Source organism: Neofelis nebulosa, chromosome 5, assembly GCF_028018385.1.
Source record: "Neofelis nebulosa isolate mNeoNeb1 chromosome 5, mNeoNeb1.pri, whole genome shotgun sequence".
Lineage (NCBI taxonomy): Eukaryota > Metazoa > Chordata > Mammalia > Carnivora > Felidae > Neofelis > Neofelis nebulosa.
Window position 1 is genome coordinate 80256691 of NC_080786.1, and position 27836 is coordinate 80284526.

General features: G+C 38.1%; 2 long non-coding RNA genes across 2 annotated transcripts in view; one reads left to right on the forward strand and one right to left on the reverse strand.

The window, feature by feature from the left end:
* LOC131512319 (uncharacterized) overlaps positions 1-21370 on the reverse strand; it is a 40728-nt gene extending 19358 nt beyond the window's left edge. Inside the window, exons 1-2 of the long non-coding RNA XR_009262089.1 lie at positions 21130-21370; positions 3883-4070 (exon numbers count right to left, since the gene is read on the reverse strand). This is a non-coding gene — a long non-coding RNA (uncharacterized LOC131512319). The remainder of the gene's footprint in view (positions 1-3882; positions 4071-21129) is intronic.
* The window catches only part of LOC131512320 (uncharacterized), an 80482-nt gene extending 54203 nt beyond the window's left edge, over positions 1-26279 (forward strand). The window contains exons 2-3 of the long non-coding RNA XR_009262090.1: positions 23779-24002; positions 25435-26279. This is a non-coding gene — a long non-coding RNA (uncharacterized LOC131512320). The remainder of the gene's footprint in view (positions 1-23778; positions 24003-25434) is intronic.
* The last annotated feature ends 1557 nt before the right edge of the window (positions 26280-27836 follow it).

Here is a 27836-nt window from a genome sequence, read left to right on the forward strand (position 1 = left end):
GAATTTCTTTGAGGTTTTTCTCTTTAGGATTTTCTCAGCTTCTTGAATCTGGAGGTTTATGTGTTATTTTTGTGTTTGTTAATTTTGGGGGGGACAAACTTGGGAAATTTTCAGACATTATTTCCTCAAGTAATTTTTTAGTCCCACCCTTTTTTCCTTTTCTTCTAGAACCCCAGAGACACCAATGTTAGATTTTTTTCTTTTTATTCCCACAGGTTATTGAGGCTTTGCTCATTTTTTTTTTCAGTCTATTTTCCTCTGTTGTTTTTGGATTGGGTAATTTCCGTTGGTCTTAAAGTTCACGAATTAGGGGCACCTGGGTGGCTCAGTTGATGAAGCACCTGACTCTTGGTTTTGGCTCAGGTCATGATCACAAACTCAAAGTTTGTGAGTTCAAGTCCCATGTCAGGCTCCATGCTGACAGTGCAGAGTCTGCTTGGGATTCTCTCTCTCTCCCTCTCTCTTCTCCTCCCCTCCTCCTGCTCTCTCTCACTCTCTCTCTAAATAAGTAAATAAACTTAAAAAGAAAGTTCACTAATTAATCTGTCTCCTCCATTTTACCTTTGAATCTATCCATTTTTAAATTTCATTTGTTGTATTTTTAAGTGCTAAAATTTTGGTTCTTTGTGTATTTTATATTCCTTGCCGGGACCTCTCCTTCTTCACTGGTACTTTCTTTGTTTCATGTATTTCATCTGTGTTCATAATGGCTCATTAAAGTCTTTTTATGATGGCTGCTTTACAACATTTGTCAAATAATTCTAACATCACTGTCATCTCCGTGTTGGCATCTATTGATTTTCTTCTTTCAATTCGAGATCTTTCTGGTGTTGGCATGAATTTTTTTTTTTTCCTCAGGAAAACATGGACATTTTGGGCACTATGTTATGACAAACCAGATCTTATCCAAACCCTCCATTTGAGCTTGTCTTCTCTGATTCCACTTTGGCAAGGGTAAGGGCAAGAAAGCAGTGCATTGTTACTATAATGTCGTGGTAGAAGCTGGGTTCCCAAATTGGCCTCCATTGACACACAACAGGTGGGCTCTTCAATTCTGCTAGGTAAGGTTGGGAATTCCAGTTTACTTTTCTTTCATTTTTTTAAATGCCATCTGATTTCTTTGAATCACTTGAAGTAAGTTGCAAAACATGACAACTTCAGTGTGTCAAAGAATAGGAATATTCTTTACCTGACCACGGTACAATTATCAAAACAAGAAATTGAAGTTGATACAATATTATTTCATCTTACAATTACCAATTGTCCCACTTACTCTTTGTAACACAAGGAAAAATTACTCTTGGGTATTTTATGGGGAAGTATGTCCTCTCATGTTGGACCTTGGGATTTGCTGTATTATTTTATTGGGCAATAAATGCATGGATTCTCTTTCTTATTTGTCTTTTTCTTTTCTTTTTAAAAAAATATTTATTTTTGAGAGAGAGAGAAAGAGAGTGACAGAGCACCAGCAGGGGAGGGGCAGAGAGAGAGACACAGAGTCTGAAGCAGGCTCCAGACTCTGAGCTGTCAGCACAGAGCCCAGTGTAGGGATCGAACTTATGAATCACGAGGTCATGACCTGAGCTGAAGTTGGATGCTTAACCAACTGAACCACCTAGGTGCCCCTTTTTTATCTTTTTCTTTACCCAATCCACCCTGATTCTTGATCTTTGAAGGTACTTTATAACCAACCAGGCTAGAATCTCTTTGCTTTTATTTAACTAGATCTCCACCTGTACCACAATTTGTTAGGAAAGGAAAACACAGTTATTCTAAGTAATGCAGGAATAATATTTTATATAGAATATAAAATATATAGAGTATTGCATTCTATGTAGGATATAGAATATGTAAAATATTGGATTCTATATAGAATATGTAATACTATTTTAATGTAGGAATTAAGGATTAACTGAGAAAGGGAAGATTAAGAAGGGTGCAGTCAAAATATCAGAGAAACATCTTGAAATTCTAAAGTAAAGTAGTTATAAAAAGTTCACCAGGAAATTGCTGCAACTCTTGAGTTTCATAAAACTCTCAATCAACTATGTAACTTACCTCTGGCCACCGGTGTGGCCACGCTGATTTCTCAAATCATTTCTGCCTACCAAAATGTCATGTGAATTTTTCTTATTGGCAAACACTAATGTATAGTCACATAACAAAGGGAATTCCAGGAAAATGTAGTTGGATGATTTCTTTACCCAAGTCTCTTGATGAGTGAATGGTAACCCTGTGATAGGAGAGGTAATGGATGGGAAAACATCCAGCTGCCTCAGGAAATCTGTCTTTCTGGATAATTATTCAAATAGAAATACATTGCTAAATTCTGCCACTGGACCCATGGTAGAGATAATTGGTTCTCCTTTCCCCATCATAATGTTGAATTTGTTTTTGTTATCCTCACTTTCCCCAACTGATTCACCTTAAAATATTATCTAAAAAAGACATCTATAGTGTTGTCTAATCTATACCTTTCATTTCTTTTAGGAATTGTTTTTTTCCCCATTCCAACCAATTGATTTTAAACGGGACTACTATGACTTTCCATGACCTTGATCCCATCTTTGTCCATAGTGTTTACTGGTCCAAAAATGGCATATTACTCAAGTTAAAACAGTTGGAATCTTTTGTTTCCTGGAAACAGTTTATTGGTCTAAGTGTAGGTCCTTGATGTGATGAAGCAATCAGAATTATTTCTATATTTTTTTGAAATGTAATTGAGAGGAAGTGTTAGTTGTTGTATTCTTGTGGGAATCTCAAGAACTTTTGGCAGCCCTGTTTTCTTCTTCAGAACATCCAGTTTGCAGTGAGAGGAAAGACTGTGACAATAGAGAAAAAGAGCAAAAATGAAAAAAACAAACAAACATAGGAAAAGAAAGAGGCATGGTCATGTTCAAGTCCCTGATTCTAGTTGTTCTAAAGTCAAGCTTCATCTCTCCTCTTCTCCTGCTTTTCTTATTCAAATCTTATTTAGTTTATGGGAACCGATTACCTTCTACTCTCTTTTTTTTTTACTAAACTGGTTCAAACCAGGTTTTTGTCACTTGGACACACATATTATCATAACACTGGACCAAGTGCAATATAACCCACATTTGTGAAACTTCTCAAACCACTTATTTAGATTACCTCCACTTTTTCTGATGGAGTCTTTAAATGATCAAAGTTGGTTATTCAGGCTTGAGTGCCGTTGGTTTATGCGGACACTATGTATACATTTTTACATAACTTGTTCAATTTAAATCTCTTAACAATCAAAGTGTAAAGATTTTTGTACATATTTTAAAGATAAAAAAAAAGGAAGCTTTAGATAAGTTGCGTAATGTCTCATAAGTCATCCTACATGTGAGATCTGAGTTCAGGGTTTCAGCTTTCATATAAAGCACTTTTGTATGATTTGGAAAAAGCTACCTGTGGGTGGACACAGCTCTGAACCATGATGCACAGCTTGGTAAATAAAGCATGAATTAGATTTCAGAATTCACTTGTCCTCATCTGATGTTTGTGCAGTGAAAAACCTTGACAACCAATGCATGGTACCTGGTAGAGTTCATGTCTTAGAGTGGATTGGACTTTTGACTTTAATTTCAGTTACTTTTTTTTTTCATTTGGCTAGGTCGCATTTATTTTCCATTTCTACAAATGGCTTAATTTTAGGATACATCTAGAGCAAATGAAGACTACATCAGTCAGTATAGACTAAGATACGCTACGGTAACAAACAACTCCAAAATCTTAGTAATTTAGCATAGCAAAATTTTGTCTAGTGCTCAAATTCTACTGAAAGTCTAGGTGTTTCTCCAGGGCAACTGTCCCCAACATGCTAACTCGGTATTTAAGGCTGCTTAGATCTTATGGTACCTCCATATGGATACATACTTCCATAATTCTTGTGGCAAAGGAAAAGCCAAGCTATAGTCTCAAGAATCTGCAGTTAAATACTTCCACATGCAAACTGTAGTTGTCACATCCACTCAACTTTCATGGTGAAATCAAATCACATGGCTATGTCCAACTTCAGGAGATGGATTAGTGCAGCTTTCCATGTCCTCAGAGGTAGAGGATACCTAGATATCAATAAACATTAGTGATGGCTACAATGTAAACTTACAGTTGGAGTTAATGATTAAGGTAGGTAAGTATGATGCCCCTATAGTCTTGGTTCAAAACACTGTGAGTCAGTACTAAGGAAAATATTCTCTCTCTCTCTCTCCCTTTCTCTCTGCTTTGATCAATAAGCTTGGGAAAGTCAAACACAGCTAATACTATTTCTTTATATTTTGCCCAGCATTGTAGATGGCTTACTTTTCTTTTATATAGTATCTCTTCTGAGTTAGAAAATCTAGTGTTAAAGTTAATGATAGAGTACTATTTATGCAGCCTGCCATAAAGGGTTGTTGTAAACCTCATAGGAAATAATGCTTATAAAAAGGCTGGGTATACTTTAATATTTTAAGTTGTTATCATTTTCTCTTTGGATTTCCACAAGGAGCATCTCTGATGACTTTTCAGTAGAAAGACGAGTATATGATTCATTAGAGGGCATAGACCCCCATTTCCTGACAATCTAAAGCCCTCTATTGGCAACAGAGTCCCATAAGCATTTATTTACTCAGTGAAAGACCCAGTTAAGTGTGGCAGGGTAGAATAGGCCTGGGGTAGAAGGTAAGGGTGATCAGAACAAGTCAGTGATAAGGATGTGGCTCCGATGGAAAAATAAAGCATCCTATAGTATAAATGTGAGCCTGCTGAGATCTGCTCTGTGATTCTCTCTAATAACGGAGTCGAGAGGTGTTAATGAGCATGACACAGGGCACACAGCCATCAAGCGAATTAGTCATAGCTTGATTCTTTTATGTGCCTTGTCTAATGGCAAACATTACCCAGCAATCATAGCAGCAGCACTCTCAGATGGAGCAGAAGGTGTGGAAGGGAGTAATGAGGCTGCCTAAAAACTGTTTTACAGAGCCCTGCACCAATTCACAACAGATAATAGAACTCAAAGCCAGACAGATAATAGAAGCGACAGCCATTTATTGCTAAGAGACTGTCTGAATATGTGTGTGTAAAACAGCCCACTCCAAGTTCTTTAATCACATTTCCTGAGAAAAAGTGGCAAAAAGGCAAGCCACGTGGCAGGCTACTTCCATTAGTGTGTTCTAAATGAATATAAGGAAGAGGAATTAGTAGATGTGAAGAAAAGAATACTGACAGAGACTGCAGATCAGAAACAGTCTGGCCATTTGACTCCAGTAAATTGGGACATGTTCTCCTTGTGGGTAGGGCAGGGTATTGGAAAAAGATCTCATCCTAGGGTTATTTGATATTCAGGATGGTTTTAAAAAAAATCTTAGTTTATAATTCTTCTTTGATTCCTGGAAGAGAGGTTGGCTCACCCAGACCTTATTCTCTCTTACTTCACACCTAGACTTTAAAACCTTTTCGGTATTGTGGATAGCAAATGGGGACAGAGGTGTTTGGTAAAGGCCTAGGGAATAGAATTCATAATTTTCCATAAGTTTTTATTAAGCACAGTCTTATCTTTTACCAAAAGGACCCCAAAGGAAACTTATATGATGCCTCTTAATATAATGTAAAATTCAGAAACTTTTTCTTTTCTTTCTTGTTTTTGTTTTTGTTTTGGTTTTGGTTTTGGTTTTGGTTTTGGTTTTTTTTTGCCACTTAATCTGACAATCATGTGTCCTGTTCTGGTGCATCATTTTAAGAGGGACATTAACCAGATGAAGCGCATCCAAAAGAAGATACCCAATTGTCACTAGAATGTGAAATCGTATCATTTAAAAATGGTTGGAGGACCTGGAGAAGAATTTAACATGGGGGGGATTTTGAGTGGATAGCTTGACAACAGTATTAAAATAGCTGATTACTTTCTCGTGAAAGAGGAATTCTGTATGACTTTAGGGAGTAGAAAAATGAATACAACAAAGTTAGAGTAGGCTGACCTTGACCTGATTATAGGGAATGATTGGCAGTGATTAGAGCTGTGTAGGAATTGAATGGACTGTCTGGAGAAATAGTGAGCTTCCTGTCAGTGAAGATGTTCAAGCAGAAGCTAAGTAACCACTTGTTGGGGATAATGCAGAGAAAAATTAAGCTGGTGCGTTATCCTAATTGATATAAAGTCCACTTCAACTCATAGAGTCTGTGATTTCTTTTTGTTACTAGTCTCAGGGGGTCCTTGATACATGTAACCTGGAGCTCAGGGGATGAACAAGGATGGAAAAAAGGAAACTTTAAAGGCTATATTTAAAATAGTTTTTCTTCCCTTCTGAAGTCAGACTTCTGTGTTTACATTGTTAAGATTATAAAATTCTTTTTTTAATGTTTATTCTGGAAAGATAGAGAAAGAGACAGAGACAGAGACAGAGACAGAGAGAATGAACACAAATGGGGGAAGGGCAGAGTGTGAGAGGGAGAAAGAGAATCCCAAGCAGGCTCCATGCTGTCAGTACAGAGCCAGATGTGGGGCTTGAACTCACAAACTGTGAGATCATGACCTGAGCTGAAAACGAGCTGGACGATTAACTGACTGAGCCACCCAGCTGCCATTATGTTGTTCTGATTATAAAAGCAAGGTTTATTTTTTAAATTTTTTTAAATGTTTACTCATTTTTAAGAGACAGAGAGAGACAGAGTGCAAGTGGGGAAGGGTCAGAGAGAGAGGGATACACAGAATCTGAAACAGGCTCCAGGCTCTGAGCTGTCAGAGCCTCCAATGTGGGACTCAAACCCACAAGCTGTGAGATCATGACCTGAGACAAAGTAGGATCCTTAACTGACTAAGCCACCTAGGCATCTCAAGGTTTATATTTGAAATAAAGAGTAAACAATGATGTTTGAGTTTTAGTACAATTCTTTGTTTTTCCTGAAGTTAATAATCGCCTTGCTTCTTAATTTTCTTCATTTTCTAGTTCACATAGATAATTAATCTCCATATGCTCTAATGGTTTTGTAAAATATTCTGCATTATTATTTTATATGCAATCAAATGCATTAGGTGATTTATCAAGTCCACATGTAACAATTTAGTACCCACCACTGTTGTGTATCCAAAATCCATTCTCCTTTTCTCTTTTAATGGAAGCCTAATATTTTTTTAGTGTAGCAATATGTATAGCTTTAAAAATTTATTTGCTAGCCTCTCTTACAGGAAGTATCATCCATAAGATACTCATAAAATGTATAATATACTTCACCTTCTCTTTATTCTCCTTCTTCTATTTTTCTTTCTTTCTTCCTGAATATTTTATGTGATGAATGGTGCAGGCTTATATTACATGAGGCAACCACTAGAATAAAGATATAAAGAGCAGAATAGAGACTGGGATCTAATGGCATTACAAAACCAAGTCCAGGATTTTTACCTTCAAATTTCTGATTTAAAAAGTAGATTTCTGAAAAAATCTACTTGATTCAATCACTTTGATCAGGTCTCTAAGATATTTAGCTAAATGTAACCCTAACTGATACCAATAGTATTTCACATCAGTGAATTTCTCACAATTAATGTTGGGGCAAGTACCTAGTTATTTGGGGAAAAAATGAAGTAGAATCTTTACTTTACTTTTTATACCAAAATTAGTCCCAGATGGACTAATGGTATAAATGTAAAAGAAATACTAAATGTTTTAGAAACAAGTGCAATATTTTATAAAATACAATCTTGGATTATAGAAGGCTTGCCTCAGTATTAGTAAAACTTCTGAAATAAACAATGACTAAACTTAATCATACAAAATTTAAATTTTTATATAGGTTCTCAAATAAGACAAATGATTAATTGGTAGGAAAATGGTTGCCATGCTGAACTATAAGGCTAACCTCCTTTATATACAAAGAGTTCTGTAATAAAAACAAGAAAATTTTCTCACAGTAATAGAAAATTTGGCAGAGGAAACAGATAATTATAAGAAAAAACGAAAGATATGTGAAAAAAATCTCTCACAAACAGACTGAATAAATAAGTAAAATAACAAATAAAAAGGAAATTGAAAAAAACAGACATAATGGAAGACACCAATTAGAATACTGTGAATAATTTCCTCAGAGAGATAAGAGAAAATAGAATATCTTGGAAATAACAAAAAGATGTCTCATCTATTTAAAGACAAAACAAACAAAAGCACCTGAAAACAAGACAGATTTTTTTAGAAATTTTAAAAACATGGTAATAAAAATGTGTGAAACATGGTTGGAATAAAAAATAAAGAAATAAGTCAATAATTACAATAAAACTCAAAGAGATGGTTAACAACAACAACAACAACAAACAAACAAACAAAATTGAAAGACTAAACCGTAAGCTCCCACATCAACTACTAGAAGCTAGAAGAAAGAAAGACTAAACAGTGGAGAAGAAATAAAACAAGTAACAATTTTCTTCAATTTTCTCAATCCAAAGGATGTGACACCATGTATATGTGGTGCCTATCACAATGAACCAAAAAAAAAAAAGACCCAGAACACCATGGACAAACAGATGTTTCTAAGCTACTAGAAGAGAGAAACTCTCCCATACAAAGGATCAGCAATCAAAATGGAATATCCATCTATTCCTACTTCCTGTTTTATTGTATCTTTGACTCTGGAAAATATGTTGAAGTTGATCAAATGCATTTTCTAGTGATATGAGAAGGTGGTCTTATAGATATCTCTTAGCCATGAAGAAATTGACCACAAGAGGGGCTTAGTATGAGGGGACAGGTGAATTGGCATAAATTCTATCTTCATTGCTGGAAAAACGACTCAGAGGAATTGAGGCTCATTGGTGCCAGTACGATATACTTTTTCATTGAGATTATTTGCGTTTTCTTTCCTTTCTCCATTCATTTTTTTTCCCTATGGCACATATTGTTAAGAGTTGGCATAGGTACAAGAATCTCTAGGCTAAAGACACATCAATGCTGTTTCTGTGTATGCCACTTTCCCCTGGGCCTATCTCACTGTAATCACACAGATGTCATCAGGTGGTTTCCTGTAAACACTCTCAATTTCCTTGTTTGCTCGGGCCTGAGGAGGTTTCCGGGACAGGAGAATTTCCATTTTAAAAGTGGGACAGTTCCAGGTAAATTGGGCCGAGTTGGTCACCCTAGATTGTACCCAACTAGCTCACTGACATACGTACCCTTCAGCCTCAATGAATGAGCACAACCTTCCAGGTTCCTGAAAAGAGTACTTATCTCTCTAGCTCCTGGGAATATCTGCAGGGAATGCATGTCTGAACACTACAATCCAGTAGCCATCTCTGATGCATCTTGATGCCTGTCTCATAGACTGTAAAGAGGGAGGCTTCCTCTTTTGCAGTTCATCTGTACTCTTCCTTACCCTATACCCCTCTCCTCCATCCCTTCACCTCCCACTTCCTCAACCCTTAATTTCTGGATTGAGAAATCCAGAACCTTCAACCCTTAATTTCCGGTTTGAGGCATGTGATTCTTCTTCCCCAGTTTGTCTTTACCTTAGCGATAGACCCTTCTTCTACACCAGGATTTAAGTTTACTCTTAGGGGCTGTGATATAATATAAAAATATACAGTAAAACCTTGGTTTGCAAGTGTAATTAGTTCCAGAATTGTAATCCAAAGTGTTTGTAATCCAAAGCACTTGTATATCAAAGCGAATTTCCCCATAAGAAATAATGGAAACTCAGATGATTTGTTCACAACCCCAAAATATCCATATAAAAATGATTGCAATACTGTAATGTAATACAATATAATAAAGAAAATACAAAATATAAAAGAAAAATAAACACATTAACCTTCACTTACCTTTGAAAACCTTTGTGGCCAGCATGAGGGAGATGAGAGGAGGGTTATTGTGTAGCATGACTTTCACTATCACTAATGAATCGCTTCTATCTATTGGCTCAATGGAATCTTTTTCTTTTCATGAAAATTTAACAAGGAACCTATCCAATGACACTTGCTCTGCCTCCTTTTGAGGATTTCATGGAAATGTGACATTGCATTGGCAATCACCCACAATCCCGTAATGGGGTGGGAGGGAGGAGAGAGAGAGAAGAACCATTGACTCGGTTGTGATCATGTGATGTTCAGCATCACGTACTATTCCTATTGCAAGACATCACTCATTTATCAAGTTAAAAGTTATTAGAAATGTTTGCTCATCTTGTGGAACACTCACAGAGCAAGTTACTCACAATCCACGGTTTTATTCCATTTGGCCTTTGTCTTGGTTCTTGGCACAGAGCTCCTAAAAGCCTTGGAATTTCCTGAGTGATAGGAGTGTCTTTTGTTATTCACAACAAGCCCCTTTGGATCACACCTGAGTTTATACTAATAAAATGACTTAGAGCCCCTAGATACCCAGAGGATGGAGCTGATCAGGGGAAAGAACTAGTGAATAGAGGGTCAGAACTCTCAGCCATGAAACTCACCCATGAAACTCCAGGAAGAGTAGGGGGGGTGGGGAGCGGCTGGAGATAGAGTTCTACAAAAATACGGGGCACCTGGGTGACTTGGTTGGTTGAGTGTCCCACTTTAGCTCGGGTCATGATCCCACGGTTTGTGGGTTCTAGGCCCTCGTCGGGCTCTGTGCTGACAGCTCAGATTCTGTGTCTCCCTCTCTCTCTGCCCTCCCTTGCTTGCACTTTGTCTGTGTCTCTGTCTCTCAAAAATAAACATTAAAAAAATTAAAGAAAAAATGTTCCAAAAATAAGATAGAAGGCTTCTAAGCTGTTGTATGCACATCAAGATGTTGGGAGAGTAGTGTGCTTAAAAAGAGCCAGGAACTCTGCCTCCCCCTCCCCCGCCAGTACTTCGTCTTATGTATCTCTTCTACTTGGCTGTTCTAAATTGTAGCCTTTATAATGAACTGGTAATTATAAGTAAAGCATTTTCCTGAGTTTTATAAGTTGTTCTAGCAAATTATAAAATGTTGTGGAGAATGGGGAGGGTGAGTTATGAGAATCCTCACACTTGTAGCCAAGTCAGACAGAAATGTGGATAACCTGAGGAGCTAATATATATGGCTGAAATCTGAAGTGGAGACAGTTTTGTATAAGGATTGAATTGAACTGTAGAATGTCCAGTTGGTATCATAATTGGTTAGTTTGAGGGAAAAAAACAACAACATACAATTGGTGCAAGAAGTGTTATGAGTAAAAACAGTAAAACAGTTCAGGGCAAAATTTAAAACTCATATTCCTTCCTTCCTGCCTGCCTTCCTGCCTTCCTTCCCTCACTTGTTCAATTAAAGACGTATGGAGGGGTGCCTGGGTGGCTCAGTCGGTTGAGCGTCCGGTTTCGGCTCAGGTCATGATCTCACGGTTTGTGAGTTTGAGCCCCACATCGGGCTCTGTGCTGACAGCTCAGAGCGTGGAGCCTGCTTCAGATTCTGTGTCTCCCTCTCTCTCTCTGTCCCTCCCCTGCTCACACTCTGTGTCTGTTTCTCAATAATAAATAAACGTTAAAAACAAAATTAAAAAAAACGTATGGAGTTTTTACTATGTTGCTGGGCACTATTTTATGTGTTGAGGATTTAGTAGTAAAGAAACAACAATAATATTCTTGCTGCTATGGAATTTATGTTCTTATGGGAGTAAACAATTAACAAACAGACATGGAAGTATAAGAATGACATAGTTTGGATGTGAATAAAATCGAATGGTGTGAGGGGATAAAGAGTAATGGGGTGTATTTTAAATTGTGTGTTCAGGAAGGAACTTTGTGAGGGTGTAAAATGTGAGCTGTGGCTGGAAACAAGAGAAGGAGCCAGTACTAAGATTTAGGAAAAGAAAGAGTGACTATACAAATACTCCCAAATGAAAAGGAATTTGGCTTATTTGAAAAACATCTAGAAGACCAGTATGGCTGGAACATAGGAAACAAAAATGTTTTTGTGTGATATGAGAAAGGTTAGAAGGAACCAGAGCATGCTAGGACTTTGAAGTCCTTAGTAAAGAACTTGTTTTGTTTCTTAAATTGTTCTTTACTTTTTGTATATCTATTACTGGGTTTTGATTTGTGGTGATCATTAGGCTTGTAAATAACATTCTGCATAAGCAGTCTACATTGAGTTGATGGTTGCTTAGGTTTGGACCTGTTCTTTACTACTCCCTTGCTACATTATAGATACTTGGTGTCATACTTTACATCCTTTCATTTTTTGAATATCTTGACTGATTTTTATAGATATACTTAATTTTACCTCTTTTGTGCTTCCTACTGTTCTTACTCCTGCTTATGGTCTTTCCTTTCTACTCCTGGAATTCCCTCTGACATTTCTTGTAGGGCTGGTTTAAGTGGTGATGAATTCCTTCAACTTTGGTTTGTCTAGGAAACTATCTCTTCTTCTCCTCTGAATGATAGACTTTCTGGAGAGAGTATTCTTGGTTGCAGGTTCTTTTCTTTCAGCACTTCAGATATTTTACTCCTTTCTGGACTGCAAAGTTTCTGTTGAAAAATCAGCTGACAGTCTAACGGGGGTTTCCCTTGTACGTAATTGTTTTCTTTTTTCTTGCTGCTTTTAATATTTTCTTTATCACTACTTTTTGCCATTCTAATTACTACATGTGTTTGTGTGGACCTCCTTGACTTGATTTCGTTGAGGACCTTCTGTGCATCCTGGATCTCAATTTCCGTTTCCTTCCCCAGATTTGGGAAGTCTTCAGCTATTACTTCTTCAAATAAAATTTCTGCCCCCCCTTTTTTTTTCCTCTCTTCTCCTTCAGGGATCTCTGTAATATGAATGTTATTATGCTTGATGCTGAGTTTTCTAAGTATATTTTCATTTATTATTAATATTTTTCCCTCTCCTGTTCAGTTTGATTGCTTTCTATTACTCTTCCAGGTCACTAATCTGTTCTCTTGCCTCCTCCAGCCTACTATTTATTGTCACTAGTGTATTTAAAAACATTTTTTTAAAATTTTTTTTTAACGTTTATTTATTTTTGGGACAGAGAGAGACAGAGCATGAATGGGGAGGGGCAGAGAGAGAGGGAGACACAGAATCGGAAGCAGGCTCCAGGCTCTGAGCCATCAGCCCAGAGCCCGACGCGGGGCTCGAACTCGCGGACTGCGAGATCATGACCTGAGCCGAAGTCAGCCGCTTAGCCAACTGAGCCACCCAGGCGCCCCTAAAAACATTTTTTTAATGCTTATTTATTTTAGAGACAGAGCATGGGGGGGGGGAGGGAGCAGCGGGAGGGGGACAAGAGAGAGAGGGAGACACAGAACCTGAAGCAGGCTCCAGGCTCTGAGCTTTCATGACCTGAGCCAAAATTGGACGGTTAACTGACAGAGCCACCCAGGCGCCCCTCATTAGTGTATTTTTAATTTCAGTTGAGTTCTTCAACTCTGATTTCTTTTCTTTTCTTTTCTTTTTTTTTTTTTGGTCTCTGTTAAGGGTCTCAGTGAGGTCCTCCAATCTTTTCTAAAATCTGTGTCTTTATGAAAAATATTTTAAATTCTCTATCAGGCATATTACTTGTTTCTGTTTCATTTAGCTCTCTTACTGTGATTTTGTTCTGTTCCTTAATCTATTCCACATATTGTTCTGTCTCCTCATTTTGTCTAACTTTCTGTGTCTGTTTCCATGCGTTAGGAAAATCAGCTATGTTTCCTGTGGTTGAAAATAGTGACCTTACGAAGAAGAGGTCTGGTAGTGCCCTGTAGTGCAATATGCTCTGTTAACCAGAACCTGGTGCTTCAAGGGGTTTCCTGTGTGTGTTGTGTGCTCTCTGCTGTTGTGGCAGAACCACTTTTGCCTTCAGTCCAGTCATCTGCAGTGGCTCTTCTTGCCTATTGTGGGTAAGGTTTGGTTCCCATACTGTGAGTTTGCCAGTCTGGGGCCACCTTGGGTTTGAGTTGATTCAGAGCAGGCATTTGCCATAGATGTGGTAGCACTAAACTTCAGGGTGCTCTCCCTGTGTTGTCCTCTAAGAAGTTTTCATTGGTGGGTGGGGCCTGTAGTCAGACCAGCTGGCTGCCCTCAGACCACTGCTTGGGCCACAAACTGCTGTGTGTGGTTATCTTCTCCTTTTCCCCAGGGCAGGAGTCACTTTGGAGTAGTGCTGTTCCCTGTTGGGGTTGCTTGAACACTGCTAGGCTTATGGCACCATTTTGGACAAACTCCAGCTAAGAGCGTATTGGAGAGGACAGGTCTGAAGGGGAACACAGAGGCTGGGCCTGCAATGTTGGCAAGGTTTGTGTGTGTCTGCTCTGGAAGGATATCTGGAGCCAAGACCTAGCTGGAAAGGGCATGTCTGCAGAAAACGTGGGGGTGGAGTGTGCTCTTCAGTTAGGGAGCGAGTGTTGGCACTATGTTGGTTCCCATAGGTATTCCTGTGTCTAGCTGGGGGGGGGGGGGGGGGGAGGGCAGGGGAAGGAAATGGTTCCTGCCAGCTCTTTTGTTCTTGAAGAAGTCTTCCAGTGATTGCTGTCCCTCTAGCACATGTTTTGAGTTTAGTAAATAAATCTCCCTGTTGTATACCCCAGGCATTTTTCAAATTGCTGCTTCTATGTTATATCTCTGTGGGGCTGTTTGTTGTGCTGTATCTTTAAGGGCAGGAACTCCGCCCTTCTGGCTCTCCCAGAGCTGAGCCTACTGATTTTTAAAGTTCTAGGTGCTAAGCCCCACTGATTGTAAGAACCTGTGATATGTAGTCCTTCTGGTTTTCAAAGCCATATGTTATGGGAATTTGTTTTCTCATGTGGGCTCCCTGGTGTGAGAGTCAGTTTCTTTCCCTTCTCCGTGCTGAAGGTGTCCCTCCCTCCTTTGGACAGTCCTGTGGTCTGTTTAGCTCCCAACCATGTCTCCACCCTTCCTACCCTCTTTGATGTGGCCTCTTCGCTACATTTAGCTATGGAGAGTTTGTTCTGCCAGTCTTCGGGTCATTTTTCTGGGTTATTTACACTGATGTGAGTGTTATCCAGTTTTATCCATGGGATGGGGGAAGTTTAGGGTCCTCCTAATCTGTCATCTTCCCTGGAAGTGTATTCATTTTTAGATTGTAGTAAAACATACACCATATAACATTTATCATTTTAATCACTTTTAAACGTGCACTTCAGTGGTATTATATGCATTTATGATGTTGTACAACTTCACCACTATCTATCTCTGTAACCTTTTTCATCTTATAAAACTGCAACTCTATGCTCATTAAGCAACAACTCTCCATTCTCCCCTTTTCTCCAGATCTTGGCAAAAACAATTATATTGTCCATTTCTATAACTTCAACTATTCTAAGTACCTCAAAAAACTGGAATCATACAGTATTTTTTCTGTGACTGGTTTATTTTTCTGTGACTGTTTTATTAATTTCCGTAATATTCAAGGTTCATCCGTGGTGTAGCATATTGCAGAATTTCCTTTCTTTTAAATGCTGAGTAATATTCCATGATGCATATACCACCTTTTGCTTATCCATTCATCTGCTGAAGCACTTATTAAGTGCATGGGTTGCTTCCACATTTTAGCTATTGTAAATAACGCTGCCATAAACATATATTGCTTGGAGACTCTGTTTTCAATTCTTTTAGGTATATCCCCAGAAGTGGAATTGTGGATCATATGTTAATTCTATTTTTAATTTTTTAAGGAATTACCATGTTGCTTCCCATAGCAGCTGTATCATTATACCTTCCCAAAAATGGAGCACAAGGATTCCAGTTTCTCCATTACCTCTTCAATACTTTTTTTTTTTTATCGTATCCGTTGTAATGGATGTAAGGTGGTATCTCAATGTAGTCTTGACTTCCATTTCCTTAATGATTAGTGATATTGAGCATTTTTTCATGTGCTTATTGATCATCTCTCTATCTTCTTTATATAAATGCCTATTCAAGTCCTTTGCCCATTTTTGAATTGGATTTTTGTTTACTGTTGAGTTTTAAAAGTTCTCTATCTATTCTGGATATTAACCCCTTATCAGATATATGATTTGCAAATATTTTCTCCCATTCTTTGGGTTGCCTTTTTACTCTGTTGATATCATCCTTTGATGCATAATTTAAAAAAATTTCATGAAGTCTAATTTGTTTATTGTTTCTTTTGTTACCTGTGCCTTTGGTGTTAAATTCAAGAAATTACCAAATCCAATGTCGTAAGGTTTTTGACCTATGTTCTTATCTAAGAGTTTTATAGCATTAGGTCTTACATTCAAGTTTTTGATCCATTTTGAGCTCATTTTTATCTATCAGGTAAAAGGTCTAATTTCATTCTTTTGCATGTGGCTATCCAGAACCAGTTGTTGAAAAGACTGTCCTTTCCCCATTAAATGGTCTTGGCACCTTTGTCAAAAATCATTTGACCGTAACACAAGAATTTATTTCTGGACTCTATATTCTATTCCGTTGGCCTATATGTCTTTCTTTATGCCAATATCACACTCTACTCATTATTGTGCTTTGTATTAAGTTTTGAAATCAGAAGTGTGAATCCTCCAGTTTTTTTTTTCTCCTTTTTCAAGATTGCTTTAGCTATTTGGGGATCTCTTTAGATTCCATATAAATTTTAGGATGGGTTTTTCTATTTCTGTAAAAAAAAGGTTATTGGAATTTTGATAGAGATTGCATTGAATTTGTAGCTTGTTTTGGATACTATTGACGTCTTAACAATATTAAGTATTACAGTTCATTAACGAGATGTCTTTCCATTTATTTATGTCTTATTCAATTTGAGTAACATTTTGTAGTTTTAATAAGTCTTTTATCTTTTTGGCTAATTCCTAAGTATTTTACTCTTTTTGATGCTATTTAAATTTTTTAAATGTTTATTTATTTTTGAGAGAGAGACAGAGTGTGAGCAGGGGAGGGGTAGAGAGAGAAGGAGACACAGAATCTGAAGCATGCTTGAGGCTCTGAGGTGTCAGCACAGAGACTGATACGGGGCTTGAACCCAGGAACCACAAGATCATGACATGAGGTGAAGTCAGATGCTTAACCAACTAAGCCACCTAGACATCCCCTTTTTGATGCTATTTTATTTTATTTTTTTTAATATGAAATTTATTGTCAAATTGGTTTCCATACAACACACTGTGCTCATCTCAATAGGTGCCCTCCTCAATGCCCACAACCCACTTTCCCCTCCCACCCACCCCCCATCAACCCTTAGTTTATTCTCAGTTTTTAAGAGTCTCTTATGGTTTGCCTCCCTCCCTCTCTAACTTTTTTCTCCCCCTTCCCCTCCCCCATGGTCTTCTGTTAAGTTTCTCAGGATCCACATAAGAGTGAAAACATATGGTATCTGTCTTTCTCTGTATGACTTATTTCACTTAGCATAACACTCTGCAGTTCCATCCACGTTGCTACAAAAGGCCATATTTCATTCTTTCTCATTGCCAAGTAGTATTCCATTGTATATATAAACCACAACTTCTTTACCCATTCATCACTTGATGGACATTTTTGATGCTATTTAAATGGACTTGTTTTTGTCATTTCCATTTCAGGTTGCTCATTGCTAGCACAGAGAAATGCAACTAACTTTTGCATGTTGACTTTGTATCCTGGTACTTTACTGAATTCATCTATTAACTCTAACAGGTTTTTGTTTATTTGTTTTTCTTTTTGTTTGTGGGGTTTTTATTTGATAGAATTGTTAGGGATTTCTAAGATATGATCTAAGATCATATCTTCTACAAATAGAGATAATTTTACTTCTTTATTTCCCTTTCTTGCCTAATTGGCTCTGGTGAGAACTTCTAGTTCTATGGTAAATAGAAATGGTGAAAATGAACATCCTTGCCTTGTCCCTGATCTTAGGGGAAAAACTCTCAGTGTTTCACAATTGGGTATGATGTTCACGGTGGGTTTTTCACATGTGGTTTTTATCATGTTGAGATGGATTCTTTCTCTATTCATCAGTGAAGCCCTCAGGTCTAGGGCTTTTTCTTGTTGAGAGATTTCTTTTTAAGTTTATTTATTTATTTTGAGAGGGAGAGGGAGAGGGAGAGGGAGAGGGAGAGGGAGAGGGAGAGGGAGAGAAATAGAGTGAGAGAGAGGCAGAGAGGGAGAGGGAGAGAGAGAGAATTCCAAGCATACTCCCTGCTATTAGTACAAAGCCTGACCCAGGGCTGGATTTCACAAAACCGCGAGATCATGACCTGAGCTGAAACTGAGAGTCAGATGCTTGTTAACCAACTGAACCACCCAGGTGCCTCTGAGAGACTTTTGATTACTCATTCAATCTCCTTACTGGTTATAGGTCTATTAATATTTTCTAATTTTTCCCATAATTTAATCTTGATGAATTTGCGTTTCTAGATTTTGTCCATTTCATCTAGGTTATTAAATTTTTTTAGTATATAATTTTCCATAGTACTCTTTTATAATTCTTTTTATTTCTGTAGATAAGGTAGTAATACCCCATTTTCATTTCTAATTTTCGAAATTGAATCTCCTCTCTTTTTTTCTTAGTTTAGCTTGCTAAGTTGGTCAATTTGGTTCTTCTTTTCAAAGAATCAGCCTTTGGCTTCATTGATTTTCCTCTATTCTTAAAAATTTTCTGTTTCATTATCTTTATTCTCATCTTTATTATTTCCTTCCTATTTCTAACTTTGGGTTTAGTTTATTCTTCTTTTTCTAGTTCCTTAGTTTGCAAGGTTAGATTGTTGATTTGAGTTTTCTTTTCTTTTTTTTAAATGTAATTGTTCATAGCTACAAATTTCCCCTTATCACTGCTTTCACTATGTTCCCTAAGTTTTGGTATGTTGTTTTCTCATTTTCATTCATCTATAAGTATTTTCTAATTTCCCTTGTGATTTCTTCTTCGACCCTTTGTTTTAAGAGTTTCTTGTTTAATTTCCACAAATTTGTGAATTTTCCAGTTTTACTTCAGTTATTCGTTTCTTATTTTATTTTATTTTTATTATTATGATTTATTTTTTAAGAGAGAGGGCATGAGATGGGGAGAGGGGTAGAGGAAGAGAAAGAGAGAGAATCCTCAGCAGGCTCCATACTCAGAAACCTATGCAGGGCTCAATCCCATGACCCTGGTATCATGACCTGGGTTGAAATCAAAAGTTGGATGCTCAGTCATCTGAGCCACCCAGATGCCCCCTATTATTCATGTCTAACTTTATCCTCATCCTGTTGTGGTTGGTGTAAAAAAATGTGTATATCTATCTCTTAAAATCTATTAAGATTTTATTTGTGGCCTAACACATGGTTTCTTCTGGAAAATGTCCCTTCTGCACTTGATAACAATGTGCATGCTGTTGATGTTGGGTAGAGTGTACTGTATATATCTCTTAGAAATAGTTCATTGTGTTAAGTCTTCTGTTTTCTTACTTATCTTTTGTTTGATTGTTCTATTATTGAGAGTGGGGGATTGAAGTCTTCAACTATTATTACAGATCTGCTATTTTTCCCTTCAATTCTGTTTTTGATTCATATATTTTAACGGTCTGTCACTAAATGCATAAATGTTACAATTGTTATATCTTCTTGTTCTATTTAACCTTTATTAATATATTAACTCCTTCTTTGTCTCATATTTTTTTTCATTTGTTTTAAAGTCTATTTTATCTTATATAGTATTAGTCTTATGTAGTATAGTTCTGTTCTCTTTTGGTTACTATTTGCATGGAATATCTATTTTCATCCTTTTACTTTCAACTTATTTGTGTCTTTGGAAATAAACTGAGTGTTTTATGGAGAGGATATAGTTGCAACCTGTGTTTTTATCCATTCTGATAATCTCTGTCTTTTGACTGGAGAAATGAATCCATTTGCATCTAAAGTAATAGTTATCAATAAGGACTTACTTGTATCTTTTGCTATTTATTTTCTATCTGCCTTATATATCTTTTGCCCCTAATTTCCTTCATTGCTGACTTCTTTTGCCTTTAATTGTTTTGTGTAATAAAATGTTTATGCTTATTTCTTATTTTCTTTTGCATGTATTCAATAGCTATTCTCTTTGTCGTTACCATGGAGATTACCAGTAACATCCTAAAATTATAACATTCTTATCTGCTATAAGCAGTTTAACTTCAATAACATACAAAAACTCTACTCCTTACAGTTCTGTCCCCACCCTGTTTGGTTATTGGCATCACGAACTTACATCCTTATGTTTTGTATGCCCCAAAACATAACTAATAATTCTTTTATGTTCTTTAGTCTCTTAAATTGTATAGAAAAGACAATGTGGAATTAGGCACTGAAGCTATAATAGCACTGGCATTTATTTATTTATTTATTAAAAAAATTTAATGTTTATCTATTTTTGAGAGAGAGACAGAGTGCAAGCAGGGGAGGGGAAGAGGGAGAAAGGGAGACACAGAATCCGAAGCAGGCTCCAGACTCTGAGCTATCAGCACAGAGCCCCACGTGGGACTTGAACCCACAAACTGTGAGATCATGACCTCAGCTGAAGTCAGACATTTAACCGACCCATGTGCCCCTACAGTAACACTAGCTTTTAGACTAACACATTTTTTTTTTTTTAAAGTAAGCTCCACACCCAGCACGGAGCCCACTGTGGGGCTCAAACTCACAATCCTGAGATTAAGGCCCGAGCTAAGATCAAGATTTGGATGCTTAACTGACTGAGCCACCCAGACACTCCTACTAATACTTTTTAATTAATTAGTTAATTTACTTATTTTTAAAGGTTATAATTTGTTTTATTTTTTTAATCTTTTAAAATATAATTTATTGTCAAATTAGTTTCCATACAACACCCAGTGCTCATCCCAACAGGTGCCCTCCTCACTCAATGCCCATCACCCACTTTCCCCTCTCCCTCACCCCCCATCAGCCCTCAGTTTGTTCACAGTATCCAAGAGTCTCTTCACTTTTTAAAAAATGTATGAGTCTGGGTATCTGGGTGGCTCAGTTGGTTAAGAGTCCAACTTCAGCTCAGGTCATGATCTCATGGCTTGGTTTGTGAATTTGAGCCCCACATCAGGCTCTCTGCTGTCAGCACAGAGCCTACTTCAGACCCACTTTCTCCCTCTCTCTCTGCCCGTCCTTCTCTTTCTGCTCCTCCCCCACTCATGCTCTCTCTTTCTCTCTCAAAAATAACCATTAAAAAAAAAAGTATGAGTCTCTTTAATGATGTAGAAGACAAAAAGTAGTTACAAATTATTGGTACAATAATATTAGCTTTTGTAATTGTCTGAGTATTTACCTTTATTGAGATCTTTCTTCATATGGCTTATAGTTACTATCTAATGTCCTTTCATTTCACCTCACATGACTTCTTTGAGAGTTTCTTGCCAAGCAGGTCTAGTTGTAATGAACTCCCTAAGCTTTTGTTTACTTGGGAATATCTTATTTCTCCCTCACTTTTGAAGGACAGTTTCGACAGATGTAAGATTCTTGGTTGACAGTTATTTCTGTTAGCACTTTGAATATATGGGCCCACGGTCTTCTAGCCTCCAAGGTTTCTGATGAAAAGTCTGGTATTTAACTGAGAATTCCTTGTATGTGACAAGTGTCTTCTTTCTTGTTGTTTTCAAGATTCTCTCTTTGTCTTTGTCTTTCAAATAGTTGTTTATAATGTGTCTCAGTGTGCATCTCTTTGAGTTCATCTTCCTTGTAGTTTGTTGAGCTTCTTGTATGTTTACATTCGAGCCTTGCATCAACTTTGGGAAGTTTTTAAACATTCTTTTTTCAGATACCCCTTTTGCTGTTTCTCATCCTAAGATTCCCAAATGTGTATGTTGGTCACTTGGTATCCCATATGTTCTTTAGACCCTGTTCTCTTTTCTTTAATCTTTTTTTTTCCTGTTCTTTAGACTCAATAATGTCAATTATCCTATCTTTAAATTTGATAATTCTTTCTTCTGTCTGCTCAAATCTGTCTTTGAATCCCTCCAGTGAAATTTTCATTTTTGTTATTATATTTTTAACTTCAGAATTTCTTTTTGGTTTCTTTTCAGTTTTTTTTTTCCATTTTGCTCATACACCATTTTCTTACCTTCTCCACATCATCCTTTAGTTCTTTGAACATCTCTAAAATGTCACTGACTTTGAGTCTGGAGTTCTCTCTTGTCCAGCAAGAGAGTGGAAGCAGACTTGAATATGGCAGAGGCTATGGGGCACCTGGGTGGCTCAGTGGGTTAAGCGTCTGACTTTGGCTTAGGTCATGATCTCACGGTTAGTGAGGTCAAGCCCCACATCAGGATCTGTGCTGAGAGCTCAGTGCCTGGAGCCTGCTTTGGATTCTGTGTTGCCTTCTCTCTCTGCCCTTACCCCTCTCGTGCTCTGTCCTCTCTCTGAAAAACACTAAATAAACTTAAAAAAAAGTTTTTTTTTTAATATGACAGGGGCTAATGTCCAGGAGGAGAGAAGAACCCTGAACAGGGGTTTGGTCTCTGTATTTATTGAGCTTTCAAGGTTTTACATATGTGGTGAATGTGCAGAAGAAAACAATAAGAAAGTGGCCATTAATTTGTGTGTGTAAGAAGCAAAAGGTTTGGAGTGCGAGTGGCATTAGAAGTTGAGATTAAAGCACAATAATATATTGGTACCTGACACCAGATGGACAAGAGTTTCTCTGTGGGCGACACAGCCAAGTGACTGTTATCTCCAAAGTTAAAGATTACTGGAGCATGATGCCTCAAGGGTAGCCCTTTTCACTAGGTAATCTTGGGTGCAGTGGTTGCTTTCTGCCTCTATGCTTGGTCTTACTGGCCTTGGGTATTTTCACCCTGTGGCAGCTTTTGCTCTAAGACTTTTAACCCGTTGGTGCAAGCATACAGAATTCTAAATTTATTTCCCACACTAAAAGAGGTGTTTTAAAGTCTTCGTCTAATAGATTTGCCATCAAGTCTTTTTCAGAGATAGTTTCTGTTGATTTCATTTTCCTTTGAATATGACACATTTTTCTGTTTCCTTATATGCCTTGTGATTTCATGTTGAAAATTGAACATTCAAATCTAATAAGGTGGTAACTCTGGAAATCAGATTCTACCCCTCCCGCCTGGGTTTCCTGTTTTTGCTTTTGTTTTGTTTGATGTAGACTCTCTCTGTGCCCAGGTTCAGCATGAGATGTAAACTTATGGTCTTCTCGGTCCTTTTCTGAATCTGTGTTTTCCCTTGGGCACGTACTTTTTAATTTTTCTCTATATGTGCAGTTGTTTTTGCATGTCCTAGTCTTTAATATCTAGCCTCCAAAAGAGGAAAAAGAGAAAAATGAAGGGAGGAAGAAAAAGTACACTGGCCCTTTAAGTCCCCAGAAATTCACTTCAGCCAGTGGGGAGAGACTTCCAACAATAGAAGGAAGTGTAAGAAAGAGGTCACCCACCTCTTTGTATGACTGATCAGCAGCAAAGATCTCAGATAATTGGAAGATAGAGCCCTTTTTGCCCATCCTGGCTTTTGGTAGAAGCTGCTCTTGAAACATGGTCCCAGTTCCCTGCCATGGAGCTGAGGGTGTGGGATGGGTAGCTGTTACTATCTGAATGTTAAAATTGACGGAAACAAACTGCATTTTGTTTTCTAAGACTTCTCTGGAGGTTGAAAGCCTTCAGTAGACTCCAGAGTTCCAAAATCGTTAAATCAGATAAATTCTGCCAGTGCAATTATTGTCTAGACAAAGAGGAAGGTTCCTAATGCTTCTACTCCATCATCTTCCCAGAATCCTCTTTCCCTTGAGGAAACTTGACCTTTGTTTTATTGAAAGATGCTGAAGAGAAGGTGAGTTCAATAACCTGGGACTCTTTCTGACTGTGAGAATTGGAAATACAGAAATGACAAAAATATATTACACATATGTGTTGCTATTTTACTTATCAAGGTGTTTTTATATCCACATGTCACATCATCTTCCCAGGATCCCTGAAGAAAAGCAGGGAAATTGTTAAAATGTCCATTTTACAGAAGAGGAATTCATCCCGGGATGCCTGAGCTGCCTTGAGTGGCACATCCTGTTGAAGCAGCCCTTGGTTCAAGATAGGTCATTTGGATTCTAGTGCCTGGTCTATGATACTCCTGAGCCTAGTGGGTTCTGGGTATGAAGAACATGATGTTTTCAGATTGAAGAGCATTAAACACGAGGTACACTGCCTCATGTACCCAACCCCTGCCCCAACGAAAATATATTTGACTCAGGACAATTTGTTTTCCACAGTTTAAACCCTTTTCTCCTCTGCAGAGGCCAGAGTTTTGTTTTGTTTTGTTTTTGTTTTTGTTTTTAAGTCCTTGTTACTTTCTTTCTCAATGCCTGTTCATGTGAAAAGAAGTGATATATCTAAATTTCACAGGTACTTCCTTATATTTCAGCTATTGACAGATTTGAAGTCTAAGTCATAGGGCAGAAATGTGACACAGTAGGCACCTGAGAGCTGGGTTGGAAGATAATGTTTTAATCAGGTTGAATTTTTCACATGCTGGGTTCACACCGTGTAGACAGAGCTTTCCTCTTCTGTCTGGCCATTGAACAGATTCCATATAATAGGGGCTTACAGATATAGAAGAGCCCTTATATGCATTTCCCATTTTGTAGATGGGAAACTAATGCCCAAAGAGGTAAACTGATTTTTCAAGGTCACTCCATGCAAATTCAACGTTTGTTTCGTTGAAAGATGATCCAGTTAAACCCTAGCTCAGTGATTAGTGATCTGTGGAAGGTTGGCTGTTGACCCTGCTATAGAGATTAGTTCATAGGATGTTTGCTGGGACGTTTATATCCTTAGGATCAGCACCCATGGAAGAAGTGGAGCTGTCATTCAGGAACTCGGTTGCCTGGTCACCTCAACAAACACCACAAGAAGCCCTGGAGCTAAAATGGTCCACCAGAGTTGCTCCAGTTTGATTGCAATGGCCAGGACTTTTTAGTCCAGTCTCTATCCGTTCTTGGATATGTACCACACCAGGAAGGAGTCACCTTGGCCAAGGAAGCTCTGCACCTGAAGCCCTGCAGCCCCGGAAGGCTGACAGCTAAAGACAGTCCTTGATAGCAGTTTCAGCAGCTGGGGAAGCAGGACCTTTCTTGAAGGGAGATCAAGGCCATGCCTCTTGACATCCATCACAAGAGGCTTGCTGAATGTGAAGATTAGCGATTGTGGCCAAGTGTTATCAACACTTGTGGCAAAACTGGGACTTTAAATGAGGATTCCCTGGTTATTAGCCCCAGTCTTTACCATTCTCCTTTGCTGGAATTCAAAATCTTTCTCAGGGGTTTGTGATTTGGAGTTATTTGTGATTCTTAGACGTGAACTGTTGAACTGTGAAGAGACTTGCCAATCTGGTTGGCTCAATCTGTTTATTTTCATGCTCAACCACCACAATAAAAACACTTAAGTCTATTCCTGGTGGTTTAACAGTTCTGGTTATAGAGCAGAATACTTAATACCAGGCTCTCCAAATCTCTCCAAACTCCATAATTAAAAAAAAAAAATCTGTTTACTCCATTCTCCCGGGAGCTGCATGTTGATAAATGATTACCCTAAGGTATTTTCTGAATCTACATCTTTTTTTTTGTCCGCAGACATCATCCTTCATCTGATGAATACTGAACCAGAATTCTCCAGTGCCACACAGGTTTTAAGGATATTATTTGGATCTTGCTATAAGCCAACACAGGCTTCACCTAGGACCTGAACTCAGTCATATTCTACCTTCCCACTATATCACCATGTCAGTGTCTTGTTTATTTTTTAAGCATCTCTCAAAGGCCACCTCCTCCAAGAGGATTAAATGATTTAATATATGAAAAACACTCAACTACACCTAGCACATATATTTAAGACTTCAATATATATCAGCTATTATTGTTATTGTCTTTTTAATGGCTTTGAATCTTTCACACGGAGTTCTGTAATGTGCACTCTACAGCTTATTCCTTGGTGTGTTAAAGGCCCAACAACTGCATTTTTTTCCACATGCCATTGTCACTTGCAGCTGTGGTTTCAGAGTTGATGATTACGTTTGACTGCAACTAACTACTTGGTCCACATCCCATGCATATTGTTCAAGCAGTGACACAGAGAGGGAGAGAATAGGAGAGAGAGTGCTGAAATCATCCACAAGGACCATCTATCTCAAAGTGCTCCCACAGTACCTCTAGCCAGTTGACCCCCATGCTTATGTTACATCCCTCCCTCAAAGTGGCACAGTGGTCCAGGCTATCTCTAGAAAATTGTTTTAAATTTTTCTCAATTTGGAACAAAGTTTACCTTTGGGAAATCCTTGGGGATTTTCATCCAGGCTTTTCATTCTGTTCTCTAGGACCACATGGATCAAGTTCGTTCCATCTTCTTTAAGACTACCCTTTAATATAGAGAGAAACCTATTGTGGCTGATTACTCTAGAACACCTTTGTAGAGCTATGCCTTGTATAATGACTGACTTCAAAATCCCTTTGTGTTGCCTAGTCTCTTTCATTTGTGGGGGGCTGAGTATGGACTAGAGATTCAGTTTGATCCTTGGATGGGTTAGTATCACAGTTCTCTCTTGCAGGCTGGTCTGGAAAGTCCTTTCTTTCTTTCCATTTACTCAAATGTGACCTTTTCTTTTTTTTTTTTTTTTTTTAATTTATTTTTGGGACAGAGAGAGACAGAGCATGAACGGGGGAGGGGCAGAGAGAGAGGGAGACACAGAATCGGAAACAGGCTCCAGGCTCCGAGCCATCAGCCCAGAGCCCGACGCGGGGCTCGAACTCACGGACCGCGAGATCGTGACCTGGCTGAAGTCGGACGCTTAACCGACTGCGCCACCCAGGCGCCCCTCAAATGTGACCTTTTCAAAAAAGGCTCTATTTATGTCAAAGAATGCTATGGCTCAATATTGATATTCATTTCTTCTTTAGAGTTGTCCTTTCTATAATCTTCTTCAGGGGCACCTATATCTATGTGCCATTCTGGCCTTTTAGGGGCACCTATAGCTATGCCCACTTCTTGCCATCCCCTCTATGAGGAGCTAGAGAACGTTATACTCTTGAGCAGAGAATTTAGGGGTGAATCTTACCAGGTGGCTCTTGTCCCTGATTCTATGTGCTCATATAATTGTATTGGTGGAAGTAAACACAATCAGTGAAACCCACAGAGTGAATTGATGCTACTGAAGAGCCAAAGGAAGACAGACTGTTTGGATGCAGTGAGCACCAGGTTTTCTTTATGTTCATTTTAAAAGTTGCTATTTTTTTGGAAATGGTAATACATTTATGTGGTTCAAAACTCTAAACAATGTTAACAGATATAAACGGAAAATCTGGCTCCCACCCCTGTCTCTCTTCACTCTGTTTTCCCTTTCTCACTGTGTTTGTCCTTTTACTGTTTATTTTTAAAATAACAAGCAAATATAAATGCATATACTTATCCCCCCCCCCAACCTTTTTACACAGTGGGTAATTATAGCAGAAACCAGTAATGCTCACCAATATTCATGCTCCCCTCTATCTAGGAAAGACTTTGTGTGTATTTGCATAAGAAACTGACAAGAAGGAAATAGGTTCTAAACCTACCAAATTTTCTGGTGCATTGTCACATCAAAGAAACCATGGCCCAGGACTGAAAATGCTTTTATGGTTTCTTCAGTTCTTCATATTTGCCCCAGCAAGAAGTTGGCTGTAAAATTTGGACTGCTGCAAAAAAGCACATTCACTTTAGATATGGCCACAGAGGATATGGGTAAGGAAGAACTTCCCAAGGAGGACGTCAGTGGTCATAGCAACAAATGGACAGGAGAGCTCCTCCCAAGGGCATCATCAATATCCAGTCAACTAATCTTCTGTATTCCCATTTTAAAAGGCCTTCAAAATGCCTTCCCAGGGGGATTTAGGAATTGCTATGGATTAATCACTTCTGTGTGTCGCCCATTCTTCCCCTTTCTGAACGACTATTTCTATTTTGGCTATCCTTCTTATTATATAATTATATATTCCATGTAGCT